Source organism: Canis lupus, chromosome 20 (genome assembly GCF_048164855.1).
Source record: "Canis lupus baileyi chromosome 20, mCanLup2.hap1, whole genome shotgun sequence".
Lineage (NCBI taxonomy): Eukaryota > Metazoa > Chordata > Mammalia > Carnivora > Canidae > Canis > Canis lupus.
In genome coordinates, this window is record NC_132857.1 from 23,841,916 (window position 1) to 23,860,988 (window position 19,073).

A 19,073-nucleotide genomic window follows, 5' to 3' on the forward strand; every position below is an offset into this window, starting at 1 on the left:
CAAGTACTCTCCCTACCATGAAACCTTTGAACCTATATTTTCTCCTGGATACAAACTTCCTGGAACTTTCTTATCTTTGAAGGCTCAAGGACAAGTGTAAAATGAGCTTATCCTTTTTACTTGAATTGAGTATCTTGGGCATTTAAAACTATAATCTCTGTATTCTAAACCCTTCCCACCAAAACAAGCAGTAAACAAACAAACTACCCATCCAGGGAGATTACTAATCTGGTGGCTGATAGATTGTGTGATTTTGTTGCCTTTAATTTTCTTCCCAGATTTCCTTCTGTAGCATCCCTCTTTATTCTGTAAAGCTTTTTGAAGTTATGCTTCTCTCTGAAGTATCATCAATTAATGAAATATTATATGTTGGTAACAATTTGATCCTCTCTACTCATATTAGCATTAAGCAACAGGATCCTGAAGATGGAAAGACTTCCTTCATTCTCCCGTTAAGGTAGATATAAAACATCAAAACTACTTGTGTCTTCCACTTCTCAACCCTCTGCTCACCAGGAATATGAGGAAAAAGTAGAAAAAGGACACTCATTTCTAAGAGATTGCTAGTTCCTGATCTGAGTCTTTGCAGACTTCAAAAGAGAAAATACTATAATTGAGAATATTCTTTTAAAGAAGAACGTCTGTTTTCTAGGCTTATCAATAATGGAGATTAAATAATAGAGAGCAAAGGTAATTCTAAGAAGAATGGTGGAATGATAGGAAACAAAAAAGAAAGGCAAAGAAATAGTTGCCTTTGTTCTATGGATTTGCTTAAGTATTTTACAGCTCTGCCCCTAGACTCCTCTCTGATGCTATCAGGACTAGCAACAGAGCTAGCCTAGGTAGCTATAGGCAGATCAATAATGAAACTCTATCGAAAAACCTCAGAAAGTAACGGGCAAAGCCAAACCAAAATTACCTAAACATTTAATCAAGTGAATTTTTCTCAATTTCTGTTCTCAGTAACTATGTCATTACTTAAACAGCGTATTTCTTTGTATCATTAGTGTATGTTTGCTTGCATCTCTCCATTGACTTTAATCTTCAAATATGGTGTTTCTTTAATTTAAAAGGGTTTCAATATTCCCATCCCTTTATTATCAACAGACTTGCTGCTGGGAGAGATGAACTGTTGCCCTAGAAACACTCAAAACATCAATTTCCCTGGAGCAATATCTCACTAATCTCAGCACTCAAATCACAATGTTTAGTTAGAGCTTCCTCAGTGAGTACTTGAGGGTTGACTAAATGACTATTAAACTTCCCAGAGCAACCAAAGTAAAAGCTCCAAAGGAGCAGATCACCCATGTTGGAAGACAGCTCCTTCAATTGAGAGATCAGTTTTGTCAAGACCACCTAGAAGACACACAATTACCATTTACTGAGGGTAACTGCAGAATAGTAATCCCATATGTACCATGGATATAATGTATATATAATTTCCTGATATTTCCTAAATGTGGCATTTGGTGAAAACATTTGGTAAGTATCCATGTGTATATATGCATGTGCTTGTGTCTGTGTGTTCTCCTTGTGTAGAATCTCTTTGATTAGCTTACCCTCTCACTTGTTGACTACCTTTCTACTCTTGTTTACCAACTCTCTTGGTAGAAGTTTGTTGGCAATTTAGATTATGTATCTTGAGGAATGCAGAGAGGACAGATCTAAGGACTTGAGACATATTTCCGAAGTGTTTGATTTCATCAGGACCAGAATAAGATTAGGTGTTTGTAATACAGTTTGACTCAAGGATTAGATCATCTTCTGACAGAAAGAAAGTGGTAAGAAAGTTATAGCTTCAAGATATGCTTGCAAACTAACACATCTGCTCATAAATCATAGTTTCTGGGAGAAGGAAGACCAAAACAAAAGTAAAACAAAAGACATAACACTGTCAACAGCAACAGAAAATAAAAATTTGATTCATAAACCAGGAGTCAGAGATTTTGTAGGATACCAGTAAAATTCCCATGAGTTGCCAAGGGAAATGCTATTTTATCAGTTTTGAAAAGACTTTCCACTAGACCATTGACAAGTACTTCCAATGCCAGCTACCAGTCTCGCTTAGTGGAACATATTACTCTTCTGTGAAGGTTTGAGGGACTGTGTACAGCATTGCTGTTAATATTCCCATTTCATGTGTGAAACTGGGGTATGAAGGGTTAGTCTGTTTGTCTGGGCTTGCACAGCTCTCTGAAGCAAGAATATCTAGAGGAATTACAGAAGTATGATTATATTGAACCTTATTTTAAAAATGGTATACTATTTTGAAACATAAGTTAATTGGAAATTTGGGCTGTTATCATTCATAATTTAACTTGAATGTCTGAAAATAATTCATAAGTAGCCTTTACTTTCTATAATTGAGGTTTCCATGTAAAACATGTTTTATTTATAACATGCTGTACCTTATTTTTTACATGGTTACTAACCATGTACCTTTTGAAATAGTTATGATTTTGAAAATGATAATTCTGAAAGGTCTATTTCCATGCCTAGGAAAATATTTGAATACTCTCGCTGTTTCATTTAATTTTGTATTGACTCCAGCTGCTGGTTACAATCTATTTTCTTCCAGCCAGTGGCCATCAAGATGCCTTTCTAAGGTGCCTCAAATCCATATTTTATTTAAGATGTATGCTTTCAAAGGTGATCATCCACTTTAAAAATAAGAAACAGCAAAAATAAATAAAGATACTAAGTCCTTTATTCCACTGAATATTCAAGCTAGAGGGAGTGTGTCGGGTCCAGCAGTCAGGGCTCCTTATCTTCTCTTTTTTAAAGATAAGGATGCTAAGCCTAGTGAGATGGTGCAGCTTGCCAAGGCCACACAGCTAGTTAAGGAGGAGCCAGCACTGGAGCCCACATCTCTTGGCTTGCAGTTGAGACCTTCCCCACTATATTTCAAGGAGACCATATTTAGCAAAGATTAAAATGCTGAAATTTTCTCTCCACATCTGTATTTTTCAGTAAATCAATCTTGGACATGAATCATACTCACCATTTCCAGTGTTTATCGGAAAAGTCCTAGAGCTCTGAACATTTTGGGGTTTACCTTTCATTAGCTACAGTGAAAATAGTGAAAGAGCCAGTCCCACCTCCTGTCCTGAATATACTGTTCCTCTCTGATATATTGGGTTTGCAGCTGCTTTTTGAGCCTCTCTCTTGAACACCATCCTCTTTACCTTATTGAAAAGTTATTGGATATTTGGGAATCAACTGAAATATTTCATAGTTTACAACAATGTAATTTAATGTTCACCATTCAAAATCACAAACATAATGATACTCATTTATACTCTGCCTTCCCTCTGTCTATTATTAATAATTTAAATAATGTTAAGATAGTGTTTCAAAGGAATATTTCCATTTTCACCATATGTGATATTTAACATCTTAATGCATAGAAATAAATGCTTAGGGGGATCCCTGGGTGGCTCAGCGGTTGAGCATCTGCCTTCAGCCCAGGGTGTGATCCTGGAGACCTGGGATCGAGTCCTGCGTCGGGCTTCCTGCGTGGAGTCTGCTTCTGCCTCTGCCTGTGTCTCTGCCTCTGTCTTCCTCTCTGTCTCTCATGAATACATAAATTAAAAAAGAAAGAAGGAAGGAAGGAAGGAAGGAAGGAAGGGAGAAAGAAAGAAAGAAAGAAAGAAAGAAAGAAAGAAAGAAAGAAAGAAAGAAAGAAAGAAAGAAAGAAAGAAAGAAGGCTTGATTTGAGGAATTTTGTTTTTTTAACTATAGGAAGTGCATTAATTGAAGTATTTGTATCTGCTTTACTTCCCTTGAGGACCAGAATAATAGTAATCACATTTTTCCTGAGTGCTTACAAGCTGCCAGTTCTGGGAATAAACACTTTATTTGCATCATCTTATTGAATTCTTATGGCTACCCTGTGAAATGGCTATTATGGACCCCATTTTAGAGATGAAGTAACTGAGGCTAAGGGATTAAGATCACAAAGTTGATCAATGGCAGAACTGTGGAAAAATCCAAGCAGTCTCAATTCAGTTCCCAGCTCTGTGCCAGAATATAAAACCCTCTGGAGAAGGGACAGCTTCCTAGGCCCAGCATTATTTGGTTGCCTCTGTGATCATGGAGAACCTCAGGGAGTGGGAAATGATTGGGTTCAGACTGAAGAAACATCATGGAATAGTGGTTGAAAACCTGGGCTCTAGACAAACAGTGTGCTGAAGCTGGCATCCCTGCTTTGCTACCTACCAGACTTTAGTTACCCTGTCTGTATAATGAGGAAAATATTACTACGCATATCTGTAGGTCTGCTGTGAGCACGGGACAAGGTAATCCATGGAAAATATTTTACACAATGGTGGGTATGTAATATACACTCAGAAAAGCTTAGCTATACTTACACTTGACTAATAACAAAAAAAAAATGAATTCCTAGCCCATTGTCCATATCTCAAAACCATAAAAATACCCCATAAAAAGGAAGATCTGAAGAGTGGTCTGGGGGCTCTGGGTGAGAGCTTTCATTCTTCTTTGAATAGCTCAGATGTCATTAAGCCTTGCTCACAAGAAAGTAAAGCAGCCAGGCAGCAGTTATGATATGATAACAAGTGAAAACAAGACAAAACATCAACCAGACATGGCCCTAACCTTGGAAAAGTCGAAGAAGAGACTACGTAGCCAGGGATACTATGAACAGAGGTGCACACGGGTATTACAAAGTGCACTGTTGTTGGGAGTGAGGCATGGGGTCTTGGGTAGAGACTAAGGAAGTAGTATATGATAGCATCCTGGAGATGATAAAGCACTTGTTATGTGAAACACATGAGGCAGACCTGTTGTTGAGTCAAAGAAACTGTTCTCTGGACCTAGGATATTTAATATGGCAGAATTTCTGGGATAGGAGTTGCAAAATAAATGCACAGATCTTTCCTAGCACCAGTGAAGGTTTTTGGCTAAACAATAGAATGGGATGGGAGTGGTTGGGCAGAGTAGAAACCTAGTGTGAAGATCCTAAAGAATGTTCTAAGTATGGTTTAGAGTCACGGTAATTAGCAAACTACCAGAGATTTAAAGAAGAGTTTATGGACTGTGTTCCTCTTTCTCCCTCTTTCCCTCTGTCTCTCCCTCTACCCCACCACATTTCCTGGATTCTCTATCTGGAATACCTCTCTATCCTTCCTCTCCCCATTCCCCTCCTGTTTGCTTAAACTAACTCCTGCAGTCTTCAGATCTCAGTTTTAGGTCTTTCTTAAAAAGCCATCCCTCACCATAGACTGGTTAGGTCTTTTCCTGTGTGTACTACTAATATCCTCCTCTTACCCCTGTGAAGTTTGTTTTCTTTATGTAGTGCTTTGTAACAAATCACCACAAATGTAGCAGCTTAAAACAACATTTCTTTTCTCACAGTTTTCGTGCCTTAGGTATCCTGGACACTCTGCTCAGGAACTAAGGCTAAGATCAGGATGTTGGCCAGCTGTGTCTTCATCTGGAGACTTGACCAGGGAAAATTAGGCTTCCAGGCTTCCTTAGCTTGTTGGAAGAATTTGTTTCCTTGCAGCTGTAGAACTGAGGTTCCTATTTCTTTCATAGCTGTAGGCTGGGACCTACTCTCAACTCAGGTCCTTACTACATGGCCCTCTCTACAACATGGTAGTTTGGCACTTCAGGGCCAGCAGGAAATCTGCTAAAATAGGAGCTTATATAACATTACATAATCATGGAAGTGACTTTCCCATCATATTCACAAATTCTGCCCATACTTAAGTGGGAGGGGATCATACTGTGTGTGTAGACCGAGGGTAGGGGATCTAGGGAGTCATCTCAAAATTCTGCCATTTTTGCTTTATGAATGAGACATCAGTCATCTCAAAATATCCTTTATCACATTACATTATAATTGCCAAATTGCTGAGATCCCAGAAGGACTATCTCTTGGTGGACCTGGCTTGTGCTTTGCATAGTGCTTGGCAGATATTGGACTCTCAATAGATACTTGCTCAGTCACTTAATAAATGTTGACAGTTGTGTTTGGGTGGTAGAAAGCATGGAGGCCAAAAGAGAAAAAAATCTTAATAACCAATACGTTCAGTAGAGTCCTAGATGAAAAAATGTTTCTGAATTGAATTGTTTCTGAATTGAATGAAGGACAGAGAAATTTTGAACTAAATCTGGAAACTACAGAATCTATTAATGAGGTGTTAGGGAGCAAGAATTTTCTGTTCCCTAGTAGGTAATTCTAGGTGGGCTAAAATCAAATTGACGTGAGAGAGATTAATACAAGAAAATAAAACTTAATTTCCTACCTATGGAGAATCCACACACTCAGAAATATACCAAAGATAGTCAAACCAAGGGAGGTATATATAAGTCATTCTGAACTAAGAAAAAAGAGATAGGGATCTGGTACTTCAAAGGGAAGGAATGCAGTTCTCAGGAAGACATAAGAGGATTGATGTTTGGTAAACTGTTGTTTACCACTCAGAAACAGTGGGACAGAAAGGACTTTGATCAAACAGGCCCTGCTATGTTCTTTCCTGTCTATGGTATCTAGTTTGTAGTGTACTGTAGTTAGCTCTGATGATAGCTCTCTTCCTGGAGCAGGGTGTCTATCTAAAGTATTTTTAGTCAGTTGTGGGGGAGATGAACTTTTCCTGAATCTTCTAAGTTTTGATTACTTTTTAACTCAAAGTAGCTGTCCATCCTGGGGTGGTCTGCCTTTTGGCCCCTAAGAGGATGGTAGCAGCATTGTGGTGATGGGGAAACTTGACACTGTATTTTGGGAGGTGGTGATTAAGTGATACTCAGTCAACACTGTTTGGCTGATTATGTTGCATGTGGTGTTGAATAAGTAAGAACAAATAGTTCCCACTAATTTGCTGAAGTGTGGGAGGCCGTCCATGATAATCATTGCTTAAAAAAATATTTTAGCTTTTCCTCTGATTGAGGCACAAGGATAAATACTATTGAAGAGTTATCAGGGCTGAACCAAGAAAATATAGGAAATTTAAAGCAGGGAATTGGTTTACTCAGTGATGGGAATGCTGAGAAGACAAAGAAGGGACCGTGAGACTAACCAGAGATGAGTAGCCCCAGGAAGCCTCTACCATCTAGGGTTCTAGGTCATTCTAGAGAGGAAGTGATCACATAGGAGCTTGGAGGTCAGGGTTATGGAATTCATATGATAAAGGAAAACAGAACACAAAAAAGAGTCAATACTTACAATGTGCCTACCAAGTAAGAAAAAGACAACTAACCAAATAGACAAGTAAGCAAAAGTAGTAGCAATTCACGCAGCAAGTAAGATAATATAATTCAGTTTTCATAAAGCAAGACATTAAACAACAGTCCTCCATGGATGATTTCTGAAATGGAGAGAAATGTGAAACGTTGCATAAATGGCTGGCTTCTTACATTGGTTACTGGAAGGGAGGAGTGTGGAGTGTGGGATGGAGGACTAGGGAATGGGAAAATAAAAGAAAAATAAGTATACAAGAAAAGTTTAAATTTTTTCTTAAGATTTATTTATTCATTCAGAGAGAGCGAGAGAGAGGCCGAGACACAGGCAGAGGGAGAAGCAGGCTCCATGCAGGGAGCCCGATGTGGGACTCGATCCCAGGTCTCCAGGATCACACCCCGGCTGCAGGCGGCGCTAAACCACTGCGCCACCGGGGCTGCCCAACAAGAAAAGTTTAAAGAACACATTCAGCATATACATGGTCCCATTCATGTAAAATTATTGAAATATATGTCTATGTATAGGTCTGTGTATATACTACTTCCACCGCTCCCACCCAAGTCCAAACATCAGCTCTTCACCCGGATTCCCCTTAGAATCTTCTTTCTCATTTCCCTCTTCCATGCTTGCCTTCATGCAGCACTCTGCACACAGCCAGAGTGATTCTTTGAAAAGCTAAATCAGATCCTTCTCTGATGAGTACTGTCAGGATAGTACTCTCTGAGTACATGATAGTACATGATAGTACTTTCCATCTCACTCAGAGTAGAATCTGGCCCCTGTAGCTTCTCTAATCTCAGGTCATTCTCTCCCTTCCCTCAGGACACTCCAGCTACACTGTCTTCACTATTCCTCTGATGTGCCGAATGCCATGTCACCTCACAACTTTCGTACTTTTGCAATCCCCTTTGCCATCTCCATCTTCCTGCCCTCTCCTCCATACTTCTGCTTAAATGTCACTTCTTTAAAAAGGATTTTCCTGACAACCCTACCCAAAATAACATCTCTGGCACTAATACCCTTCTTTACTTTTCTTTAGAGCATCTATTACAACCTGACATATGACTAGAATATAAACATCTTGAGGACATAAACTTTGTGTCCCATGGCTCACAGTAGGCACCCAAAAATTATTTGCTGAATGAATGAATAAATGGAGATATTTGGACAAGGATAGTCACGAAATATTAACACTTATAGGTTTCAGGTGCTTTTTGTTTCTTCTTTTTAATCTTCTCTATTGCTTGAGTAGCAAAATTCTTAAACATTATTTTTCCTCAGTGACAAATCAGAGGATTTGGCTTGTTTATAGGAGTCTCTGATAGTTTTAGATGAAGAAATCTTAAGGAAAAATGAACTTATTACTTATTATTATCAATAATAACCTCTGTAGCTTTCATTTTCCCACAGAACCTCAAGATGTTACTTAGCTATTGCCTTATTTTCTAGACATGAGTAGGAAGTCATATATTCAGGGTCTTAGTTCCTATGCTAGTATATGTGCCTTGCATCTTCCTGCTTATTGTAGTGGAGATAAATGTATCTTGCCTGTGTCAAAAGCCAAATCACTAGTGTTTGCTGTAGTACTTAAGAAAAAGGAGATTGGTGTTTCCATTTACTTTGAGGTTCATAAAGAAAGACCAAGATAGGGGATCCCTGGGTGACTCAGTGGTTTAGCGCCTGCCTTAAGCCCAGGGTGTGATCCTGGAGTCCCAGGATCGAGTCCCACATCAAGCTCCCTGCATGGGGCCTGCTTCTCCCTCTGCCTGTGTCTCTGCCTCTCTCTCTGTCTCTCTCTCTCTCTCTCTGTGCGTCTGTCATGACTAAATAAATAAAATCTTTAAAAAAAAAAAAGAAAGACCAAGATGTATTAATGGATGAATAGAGTTGGATAGATATAGAATGAAACAAGATAGTAAGATATTAATGTTAGAATCTAAGGGGTGAGGGATGCCTGGGTGGCTCAGTGGTTTGGTGCCTGCATTCAGGCCAGGGCATGATCCTCCAGTGCCGGGATCGAGTCCCACATTGGGCTCTCTGCCTGGAGCCTGCTTTTCCCTCTGCCTGTTTCCCTGCCTCTTTGTCTCTCTGTGTCTCTCATGAATAAATAAATAAAATCTAAAAAAGAAAAAGATTCTAAAGGGTGAGTATATAGGTCTTCACTGTGAAATTCTTTCAACTTATAAATATTTGAAAATTTTCATAATAGAATTTCTTTTTTTTAATAATAAATTTATTTTTTTATTGGTGTTCAATTTGCCAACATACAGAATAACACCCAGTGCTCATCCCGTCAAATGCCCCCCTCAGTCCCCGTCACCCATTCACCCCCACCCCCCACCCTCCTCCCCTTCCACCACCTGTAGTTCGTTTCCCAGAGTTAGGAGTCTTTATGTTCTGTCTCCCTTTCTGATAACAGAATTTCTGAAAAATTAAATGAGTAGATATAATGGAATTTAGTATAATATTCAAGGTTACTTATTTCTTTTTGCTGAGAGAACGAAAAGAAATTTAGATATTCTGATGAAAGCATTTAATAATAATCTTAGAAATAATAAATATTTTAGTTCATGTATTGTGTTACTGAGATTTATGGTCGTGTTAACTACATTTATTTGATTGGGAAAAGTCCATTTTGATCATTTGGTAATGTAGTTTCATCAAGCATCTTTTGTACTTTAAGCACGTATAGAAGAAGCAGTGAGAGTCTGGTCTTTTCTATTAATTAGAGCTTTCAGAAGCTTACTGAAAAACACCCTCTAAACATGACAAGCATTGAGAGCTGTTGCACTGAACTACAATTAGCACAGTTAATAATAGCTTTTCCAGGAAAAGAATTTAAGGACTGTGCAGAACCAAAAAATCTAAATTAAGCATCATTATGTATATCACTTCAGGGTGTTCTTTGCTTTTCATGTGATAAATAGGCAGAAAAGTTTGTCTCCATGCTAAATACTATTACCTTCTAAATCTCTAAAAACACATTCATTCATTTCAATGTGTCATGCTGTTCATTACACAGAAGCCATAGAGACGCAGGGAAAGAATTTCAACTCATGGTCTCCCCCTCCCTTTCCCCTGATCCTCTCTCTCTGTCTCCTTCTTGTTCTTTACCCTCTTCTATCTTTTTCTTCCTCCCTCCCTCTTCCTTATCCTCCTAGTCCTTCTTTTCCCCCTCCTGTCTCTTTCTTTTTCTGTTCCCTTTCTCCTTCTCCCTTAGGCTGCCAGAGAGAGGCCGTAGGCCATTTCTACACACTCATTTCTCCTCTAATAAGACTATGCTGAGTTAGAGTGTGGAGAGATACTAGATCTCTATTTAAGATATATAAGCTATGTATTTATAATTGTGGGTTATACTTTTCAAATTCTCTGGGTTTTTTTTTTTTTCTGACTAGGGCTCTAATTTGAAAAGAGATGTATTTCAATTTCAAGCTGTAAATACATTTTTAGTTCCCCTTCTATTATAATAGTGTTTGCTTTATATGGTTAGCACCTGTGTTGACTCGTACATTCATACAGTGCATTCTTTTATGCCTTTTATGAGGATATGACTTCCCTTTTTATCTGGTTTAGTGCTTTTCCCTGTCTATTGAATTTAATATAATACTTAAGTTCTATATTGTCTGATATTAACCTTGCTATTCGTCTTTTTTACTTTGCTTGGATTTACCTGGTATTTTTTTCCTATTTCTTTATTTTCAGTTTTCAAATTACTTTATATTTAATAATATTCTCTAACTTCTTCTTTTATTAATCCAATATGACTGACTTAATGGAAGCATGTAGTCCATTAACACTGAGCATATTGACTGATTGATCTGTTTTCCTTAATTTTTTTCTTATTTTACATTATTGTTTGCAATTTATTCTTATTTCTCTGGTTTACTCAAGTTGCTATTCATTCTATTCCCCTTTACCTTTACGTACTCCTCTTCTGCTCTAAGTCAGACACACATTTCTCTCCTACTGTTTAAAAGCAAGATATATATATTTTTAAACCCATACTTAAAGGAACTGTACTGATTCACAGAAGATGAAGTCCAAGAGGTACAGCAGGATGAAGAAATTCAAAACTTCACTAGACTTATTTTCTCTATCTTGTTCCTCCCTGCTCTCTTCCATTTTTTCAGTTTTATTGAGGTATAACTGACAATAAAATTGTGATATATTTAAAATGCACAATGTGATGATTTGATGTACATATTCATTGTGAAAAGAGAGAACAGTTGCCTCCCGCCACCCCCCCCAACACCCTGGAGGCTTCCCTCCTAATTATCATAGCACTCACACCAATAAGATGAGTCCTTTAGCAAACTTTCACTTGCTTCTTTTCTGTGTTTCATCCCATCAGATGAGAGGTTTGGAATGTGGGGTTTTTAAAAATTATTTTTTATATATTCATTCATTCATTCATTCATTCATTCATTCATGAGAGACACAGAGAGAGAGGCAGAGACTCAGGCAGGGGGAGAAGCGAGAAGCAGGTTCCCTGTGGGGAGCCCCAAGTGGGACTGAATCCCAGAACTCTAGGATCATGTCCTGAGCCAAAGGCAGATCCTCAACCACTGAGCCACCCAGGTGCCCCAAGGAATGTTTTTATCACCTAATCTCTCCACTCTAATTCAACCCTGCCACCATCTTCAACTTCTGGGTTTTGCTGAGATAATTAAATACTTTTATTCTAAACCGATTCCACTTTCATTTCAAGAATTCTTATTTAGTACTTTTAAAAACACATTCCCAGTCTACCAATATCTACTTAGACTTAAATATATATTTAGATTGTGTGTGTGTACTCTACTAAAATGCTCTTCAAGTTTTTTGTACAACTTGTCATAAATCTGTCCAGCAGCACTATTTCACTGGATACTTATATCCTTTAATCTTGCTCTTTCTCTTTCAGATTGTTATTCTAAAAGGTTGTTATTTTTCTTGATGTAGACCTGGGTACAAATATTGAAGGTTCCCTAAGTGATGGGAAGCAAAGCATCACCTGCCTAACTCCCTGGGGAATTGTATAGAAGGTAGACAGCTAGACTATCTAGACAGCAGAGAGTCTTCCTGTCCCTTTTCCTACTCATACCTTCCTGCCCTCAGAAAAAGGGATATTTAGCCTTCTAGATATGCTCTTTCAGCTTTGTAGGGGTCAGACTAAGAACCCTTCACAAGAGACCAAGTCATCCTTAGATGCTTGGAGTGTATAGAACTTTGAGGCTCTCCCTGGTGTTCATCAAATGCAAACTTAATCTTGAGTCTCTGAATTTGGCTTTCAAACTCATGCCTCACCCATGTTGGAAAAGGCCCCACATTTTCTCCTCTGCCAAGATCTTTTCAAAACTCAACATCTTACTTATACTCAGTGGCTCACCACCACCAACTGCTGCTTGGCTCAAGATAGACAAATATATTTAAGCCAGAAATGGATAGGAAATAAGACACTCAAATTTGATCACTATTGTCACAGAATTCTCTTAAAACAGATTCTAGCTTTTAACAATTATTTTATACATCATTAGAACGCCTTCAGAATGGGGATGTAGAAATGAAAATGATCAGGATTTGGTCATGTATAGATTGTGATAGGAGTTTTTATTGACTGTGCAAAATTCCTCCAGGAAACACTACCCTTTCCCTCAGCCAGTTCATGCAATTTCAGCCTTGGTAAATTGAACTATTAGTTAAGGATATTTGTTTTGCAAATAACAGAAACATATAATAAGGCTTATGTAAAAATGGTATTTTTCTTGCTAGTATAACTATCTTGAGGTAAACAGACTTTGGGGAAATTAAATAGAGATATGTTGATCTTTGGGTAGCTGGATAATTACTTGTGTCATCATCAACTGGTTTCTGCTTAGCTTCTATTCCTTCTGTGCCAAAACTGTTCTTTTTCAAGACTGTAAGATGTCTGCTAACAATTCCCAAGGATAGCGATCTTGGTCACATCCAATGGCAGAACGTATGTCTTTCCATTAGCTATCTGAGAAGCCCCCAGAAAATATCATGTTCCTTATTTGGATCATATGCAGTGATGGACAAAAATCTGCCTCCTCAGTGGCTTGGACATAAATCATCAAAGTAACATACATGTGCTAACATAGAGACACAAACAGTGTCCACCAGCCTTCTCCTGTCAAGGTCACCAAAGATTTCTGTTTGTTTGTTTTTTTTCCTGCTAAATCCAGTGATCATTTTACTTGACTTATTAGTATCATTTGACTCAATCAATCATTCCTGAAACACTTTCCATTGCTCCCATTCCTGCTAAATCCAGTCTTCATTTTACTTGACTTATTAGTATCATTTGACTCAATCATTCCTGAAACACTTTCCATTGCTCCCATGACTTTGTTCTCCTACTTTTACTCCTAACTCACTGTTCCAATTTAGTCTCCTTTGTTGGTTCTTTCTCAAAATCCTAATATCTTATATGCCAGAAGACGCTTTAGACCTCTTCTCTTTTCTGTCTCTACTCCCTGCCTTCATGGTCTCATCCAGTTCCATAGTTCTTAATATGAGCTATACAACTGTGTATAATCAATATCATCATCTTCATTAGCAAAATATCCCAAATTAGCATTATCATTCTTATCACTAAGTGTCAGAGAAATGTTATCTCATTTACTCCTGACAGAACTTCATGATGTACATTGAGTTATTATCTCCATTTCACAGGTGAGAAAACTGAGACTGAAGACCACCTCACTCTGGCACAATCACAAAGTGGTATAGAGCCAGGCCTTGAATCTGGATAGGTGATTCCAGAACTATTTTTTTTTAAGATTTATTTCTTTATTTTAGAGAGAGAGGAAGAGAGGGAAAGAGGATGTGATTGGGCACAGGGACAGAGAGAGAGAGAGAAGGAGAGAGAGAGAGAGAGAGAATCTCAAGCAGACTTCCTGCTAAACACGGAGCCCAGCTTGGGGCTACATCTCACCATCCATGAGATCATGACTTGAACTGAAATCATGAGCTGGATGTTTGACTGAGCCACCAAGGCACCCCCAGAACCATTCTTAACCACCAGGCATTACCGCCTCTACGGTGTCAATAGCTTTTTGATGTGTAGGATCTCTGAAAGACATTCCTGTGGTCTTTATGCCAGTATCTGACATAATGGTGCCCTGCTTTTAGAAGGTTGTTTCTCTGTTGCCAAGGATTTCCAAAATGTTAAAGTTTCTGTTGTTTCAAATGACTTCAAAATTTTTAGTAGTGAATTTTCTTGCTACCAGGAAAATTTTAGAGGCCAAACTGCTAGTGATCCTATTTTCTTAAAAGGAAGACTATGAACTGACATTAAAAAGAAGTCTAACAGGGACGCCTGGGTGGCTCAGAGGCTGCGCATTTGCCTTTGGCTCACGGTGTGATCCTGGGAGTCCAGGATTGAGTCCCAGATTGGGCTTCCTGCATGGAGTCTGTTTATCCCTCTGCCTATGTCTCTGCCCCCCACCCCCGTTGTCTCTCGTGAATAAATAAATAAATCTTAAAAAAAAAGAAGTCTAACATATTCTTTGAAACTTTTTTCCCCCTGGCTAATGCCTTTTTTATTTTTGTCTTCTCCACAATCTTTCTGGAATAATAGCTTTATAAAATAAAACATAAAAAATTGAATAAAATAAATAAAATAGTAAATACATCACAAAATAAAAGAATATACCTTTGTTTTATTGCCCTCCATTTGAAATCTGAATTCTAACTTCCCAATTCCACTGAAATTACCACTATATTATTTTTACCTCAATTGCCAAATCCAATGAACATTTTTCAGTCACTACTTCACTCAGGTTTTCTGTGGTACTTAACAGCGTTGATTATTTCTTTCAACTATTTTCTCACTTGAGTTCCATGACAACATAGTCTGGATTTCTTTGTATTTCTGTGACCTCTTCTTTAGAGCACCCCTTACTTGAATGTATGATTAACTTTGTTTTTCTCCAAGGTTATTATTCCTCTTCTCATTATATTCTCTCCCTGGATAACATCATTTGTCTCTGGGTATAATTTAAAAACGGATAACCCTAAATATGTACCTTCAGCTGGAGGTCTTATAAGTCCCTTAGTCAACATCCCCAGAGCTTAGTAATGTGGTTCCTCTTTCTTTACTCTGAAACGATTCCACTTTTCTTTTCACTGTCTGCATTAGTGATATGCCACCACTGCTATCCGAAGTCCATAACATTCTAAGCTATCCAGTGCTTCCTTTCTTCTCTCACCTTCAATACCCATGTGCTCACTCAAGTGATCTGTCAGGCCTGTCTTCTCTGCAGCATCACTAGTAGCCTTGTGTTAGTTCAAGCATGTCACCTCCAGCCTGAACTATAATAATAGGCTGCTTTTTGATCTTCCTGATTTCCTTCTTACCCATGCAGTTTTTTCTTTTGGTATGTTGTTACTGGAGTGACCTTTCCAAATTTCAAATCTGACTATATTGTTCTCCAGATGAATTCCTTCAGTGACTTCCTGATGCCTAAAAGAGGAGGTTCCAGCTCAACAAAATCCTTTCTAATCTGTTCCCAGCCTACTTCTCCAGCCTCATTTCCTTCTACTTCTTTTTTTATTTTTTTAAGATTTTATTTATTTATTCATGAGAGACACAGAGAGAGAGGCAGAGACACAGGCAGAGGGAGAAGCAGGCTCCAACCAGGGAGCCTGATGTGGGACTCAATCCCGGGACTCCAGGATCAAGCCCTGGGCTGAAGGCGGGTGCTAAACCACTGAGCCACCCAGGGATCCCCTACTTCTTACTTCTTGCCTTCTTCCTTCTCTTTCTCCTTTTTTGATCCTCTTCCCCTCCCCTTCTTTTTCTTCTTTTTCTCTCCATACTCTCCTTTTCTTCCTTTTAGCATTAAATTGTTTGTAGTTATCTGAGGATGACAAGATTGTTTTATAGGTCTAGGCCATTTGAAACACTTTCACCACCCATTGAACTCCTACTTATCCTACAAAGCCCAGTTTCCATATTATTCCTTCTAGTTTCTCCAAACTGAATTCATTATTGCCTTCTTTGTACTACTTTTGTAATTTGCTTGTACTTCAGTATACATAAAGCTACCTAGTTACAACTGTTTTAATTCTGTGGCTCCATCAGATGAAAGTTTCTTAAAGGTAGTAATTCTGCTTTTATTATCTTTTTATCTCCTGTTAGAACGTTCAGCATATAATAGAGTGGCAGCATTTGTTGAGCTGGCTTAACTGAAATCATAAGTTAGACAATTTCTCTTGGGATATTAATAATTCTATTAGAAATGATATTATACATTTTAATAACACCTTACTGTGTACTATGAATTTCTGTGCAACTTTCTATTAAGCCTAAGCAATTTTCACCATAAATTAAGCATATAAGGAATCACATCTATTATTCCATGTCAGTAAGATAACCACTTATTATTTTTAACAAAATACATATGTTATTTAATGCTTAAAATCTGTAAAATTTTCCAAATGGAAAAATCATTTCTGTTTTCTGATAGAAATGAAAGCAAAGGCAGTACCATCTGAGATAACATTAATAGCTGAATCCAAATAAATTTGATTACATCATTCTCAAAGAGTTTGTCTAATATTCTTGAGTCATCTATTTTTACAGTTTCAAATTTATGAAACATATTGAGATAGATTATGTAATTTTTAAATAAATTTGTTTTTTATTTGTATTCAATTTGCCAACATACAGAAAAATTCCCATTGCTCATCCCATCAAGTGCCCCCCTCAGTGCCCATCGCCCATTCACCCCCATCCCCTGCCCTCCTCCGCTTCCATCACCCCTAGTTAATTTCCCAGAGATAGGAGTCTTTATGTTCTGTCCCCCTTTCTGATATTTCCAACACATTTCTTCTCCCTTCCCTTATATTCCCTTTCACTATTATTTATATTCCCCAAATGAATGAAACCATATAATGTTTGTCCTTCTCCGATTGACTCATTTCACTCAGCATAATACACTCCAGTTCCATCCATGTTGACACAAATAGTGGGTATTTGTAATTTCTAATGGCTGAGTAATATTCCATTTTATACATAAAGCACATCTTCTTTATCCATTCACCTTTCGATGGACACCGAGGCTCCTTCCACAGTTTGGCTATTGTGGACATTGCTCCTAGAAACATTGGGATGCAGGTGTCCCAGCGTTTCATTACATCTGTATCTTTGGGGTAAATCCCCAACAGTGCAATTGCTGGGTCATATGGCAGGTCTATTTTTAACTCTTTGAAGAACCTCCACACAGTTTTCCAGGGTGGCTGTACCAGTTCACATTCCCACCAACAGTGTAAGAGGGTTCCCTTTTCTCCATATCCTCTCCAACATTTGTGGTTTCCTGCCTTGTTAATTTTCCCCATTCTCACTGGTGTGAGGTGGTATCTCATTGTGGTTTTGATTTGTATTTCCCTGATGACAAGTGATGCAGAGCATTTTCTCATGTGCCTGTTGGCCATGTCTATGTCTTCCTCTGTGAGATATCTGTTCATGTCTTTTGCCCATTTCATGATTGGATTGTTTCTTTGGTGTTGAGTTTAAGTTCTTTATACATCTTGGAAACTAGCCCTTTATCTGATTTGTCTTTTGCAAATATCTTCTCCCATTTTGTAGTGTCTTTTAGTTTTGTTGACTGTATCCTTTGCTGTGCAAAAGCTTCTTATCTTGATGAAGTCCCAATAGTTCATTTTTGCTTTTGTTTCTTTTGCCTTCATGGATATATCTCGCAAGAAGTTACTGTGGTTGACTTCAAAAAGGGTGTTGCCTGTGTTCTCCTCTAGGATTTTGATAGAATCTTGTCTCACATTTAGATCTTTCATCCATTTTGAGTTTATCTTTGTGTAAGGTGAAAGAGCGTGATCTAGTTTCATTCCTCTGCATGTGGATGTCCAATTTTCCCAGCACCAATTATTGAAGACACTGTCATTCTTCCAGTGGATAGTCTTTCCTCCTTTATCGAATATTAGTTGACCATAAAGTTGAGGGTCCACCTCTGGGTTCTCTATTCTGTTCCATTGATCTATGTGTCTGTTTTTGTGCCAGTACCACACTGTCTTGATGACCACAGCTTTGTAGTACAACCTGAAATCTGGCATTGTGATGTCCCCAGCTATGGTTTTCTTTTTTAAAATTCCCCTGGCTATTCGGGGTCTTTTCTGATTCCACACAAATCTTAAAATAATTTGTTCTAACTCTCTGAAGAAAGTCGATGGTATTTTGATAGGGATTGCATTGCACATGTAAATTGCCCTGAGTAACATTGACATTTTCACAATATTAATTCTGCCAATCCATGAGCATGGAATATTTTTCCGTCTCTTTGTGTCTTCCTTAATTTCTTTCAGAAGTGTTCTGTAGTTTTTAGGGTATATATCCTTTACCTCTTTGATTAGGTTTATTTCTAGGTATCTGATGCATTTGGGTGCAATTGTAAATGTGATGGACTCCTTAATTTCTATTTCTTCAGTCTCATTGTTAGTGTATAGAAATGCCACTGACTTCTGGGCATTGATTTTGTATCCTGTCACACTGCCGAATTGCTGTATGAGTTCTAGCAATCTTGGGGTGGAGGCTTTGGGTTTTCTATGTAGAGTATCATGTCATCGGTGAAGAGAGAGTTTGACTTCTTTGCCAATTTGAATGCCTTTAATGTCTTCTTGTTGTCTGATTGCTGAGGCTACGACTTCCAGTACTATGTTGAATAGCAGCGGTGAGAGTGGACATCCCTGTTCCCTACACTCTGAAGAATTTTGATCAGGAATGGATGCTGTGTTTTGTCAAATGCTTTATCTGTACCTAATGAGAGGATCATATGGTTCTTGGTTTTTCTCTTGCTGATATGATGAATCACATTGATTGTTTTCTGAGTGTTGAACCAGCATTGTGTTC

General features: G+C 38.1%; 1 protein-coding gene across 19 annotated transcripts in view; it reads left to right on the forward strand.

Annotated features, from left to right (window-relative positions):
- Positions 1–19,073, forward strand: part of LOC140611765 (uncharacterized) — a 138,148-nt gene that overhangs the window by 31,765 nt on the left and 87,310 nt on the right. Inside the window, exon 6 of one of the 19 annotated variants that reach the window (XM_072788627.1) lies at positions 404–6,206. The exons of 17 other annotated variants lie outside the window; for them this stretch is intronic. The gene's annotated coding sequence lies outside the window, so the exon portion shown is untranslated. Of the gene's footprint in view, positions 1–403; positions 6,207–19,073 lie in introns of those variants that run through there. One more of the 19 variants, XM_072788633.1, reaches the window with a different exon arrangement.